This window comes from Saccopteryx bilineata, chromosome 3 (assembly GCF_036850765.1).
Source record: "Saccopteryx bilineata isolate mSacBil1 chromosome 3, mSacBil1_pri_phased_curated, whole genome shotgun sequence".
NCBI classification, from domain to species: domain Eukaryota; kingdom Metazoa; phylum Chordata; class Mammalia; order Chiroptera; family Emballonuridae; genus Saccopteryx; species Saccopteryx bilineata.
The window spans coordinates 232,144,567-232,147,006 of NC_089492.1; positions in this window are offsets into that span (position 1 = coordinate 232,144,567).

Consider the following 2,440-nt stretch of genomic DNA (forward strand, 5'->3'; position numbering starts at 1 on the left):
CCTCAACCTGCAATAAATTATCAGGTAACTCTGGTGTTGTTGGAAACTAGGCAAAGAATTCTTCTAGACCCATAGTATTTGTGTCATGAAGGGTGATGCTGCCTGGCAAATCCAACAGAATAAAGAAATGGCAGCCAGGCAGAAAAACAAAGGCCTCATAAACAGTAAGATGAAATGTGCAAACCTCTAGAATCAAGAAAGAGTACAAGGCCCTGGCCGGTTGGCTCAGCGGTAGAGCGTCGGCCTAGCGTGCGGAGGACCCGGGTTCGATTCCCGGCCAGGGCACAAAGGAGAAGCGCCCATTTGCTTCTCCACCCCTCCGCCGCGCTTTCCTCTCTGTCTCTCTCTTCCCCTCCCGCAGCCAAGGCTCCATTGGAGCAAAGATGGCCCGGGCGCTGGGGATGGCTCAGTGGCCTCTTCCTCAGGTGCTAGAGTGGCTCTGGTAGCAACATGGCGATGCCCAGGATGGGCAGAGCATCGCCCCCTGGTGGGCAGAGCGTAGCCCCCGGTGGGCGTGCCAGGTGGATCCCGGTCGGGCGCATGCGGGAGTCTGTCTGACTGTCTCTCCCTGTTTCCAGCTTCAGAAAAGTCAAAAAAAAAAAAAAAAAAGAAAGAGTACAACATGTTTAGGAAATGAAATATTGAAGAAAAGAAGGCTGCAACGGGAGGTGTTAGACTAAAGAGATAAATAGAGACTATTAGGGTTAAATTGGCTCCTGTAAAACTCAAATTCCTCTCACCCAACACCCAGCAACTTCTTCAGTAAACATTTCCCTCGCCCAATCTCTCCCTCCGCCAGCCCCTGCCCCCAACACACACATGCACACACCTTGGGAAGGTTCTAAAAACTGTCCTTGAGACAAGGTCATCATAAGGAGCCTGAGGGTTGGAAAAAGGAGACAGTCTGTAACCAAGGCAACCAACCCTTATATCTTAATCTAAGTATATCTAAGTACCTGCAGTAGCCCCTATGTTGGGCAGATAAAATATATTACGCTCACTTTGTTAAAGATGGCACTGCCCACATGGAAGCCCATCACCCAGGCGATAATGTTAGTATGTTAATATGTGTTGAGGGAGGGCTTTCATGCCAAAATATTTTAAAAGGAAGAGAGATCACGTTGTTACGGAGAAGAGGGATTACGTTCTAAGAGGAAAGCAGGGAAAGGAGAGCAGAGAAGAGCCACATAGAGAAGAGGAGAAGGAGCCAAGATGGCAGAGTGCTGAAGGAGAAGCCAGTTTGTGTAGAGTTTGTGCATAGAGAAGGAGATGGGAAACAGAGGTGAATAAGGCTGGTGAGCTAGAAACCTTTGATTCTAGGAAACTCGGATAAATCAGTAGCTTTGTGAGCACTGAATGAGTGAGTTTTGGAGCCCAATGTATGTTTTACTTGCCTGCCGGGGGCAAGGTAGAATTAAAGCTAATGGCCCATCAGTTCTTGGCTTCATTGTTTCATTACCGTCTGTCCTAATGTAATGCAAACCTGCATGGGCCAGGCAGCTGTGATGGTGGCCGCAGATACTGGCCTTACACCCTATATCTACCTGCTCTCTCCCACAGTATTTTGGGCTGACACCCTTCTGCTGGTCTCAGGCTGCTTGTATCCACCAGGATACAGGCACTTGTAAAACAAACTTTCCTTTTGGAACACACCAGCCTTGTGTTTCCAGTTCCGGTTTCTGCCTTTTCAGGGACCATATGGTAGGAGGCTTGAGAGGTAATTTTATAGTGTGTAGACTGTAATCCTAAAGCCTATTGCCAGGAGAACAGCACGAGAAGATTTGCATTTCAAAAAGATAATTCTATTTGCCAATATTGAGAAACTCTTTAAAAAGAGGCAGGAAGGCCAGGAAGGAGACAATTGTCATAGTGTAATGTGGATTTAGTCTAAGGCGATGACAGTGAAATTTGTTTTATTATGCAAATCCCATTGGGATTAGAGCATTTATAGTAAACATCAACATGCTGCCTCTCAGGCCCCTGAAAGGAAGGAAGGATGACAAATAAGGATCATCATAAAACAACGTTCAAGGCCAGCATCCAAACTTTCTCTCATTCAGAGAGAAATTATATATATATATATATATTATATATAAATAAACGATTACAACCTTGATAATCAACCCTGACAGCAGGGGCTGGCATTAATGACAAAAGTAGAAAAAATGAGAAAGATGAGAATCTTGTAATGGTATATCTGAGATACGGTTTTTTGAAAAGGCAGAGACACACAGAGGCAATTCAGACAGGCGCTGGCAAGATTAGGGAGAACTGGAGAGCAGGAAAAGAGGTGCAACCTTTCCAGGGAAATTGGAAGCATGACACTGAAAATGATATCCTTCTCAGGGCTGGAAGCAGGCCACGACCCAGTGGGAACGTTCTCACACTTCACACTCCCTGGCTTCTGAAGCCTTGTATTTTTCTATAAAGAAGGAGAATT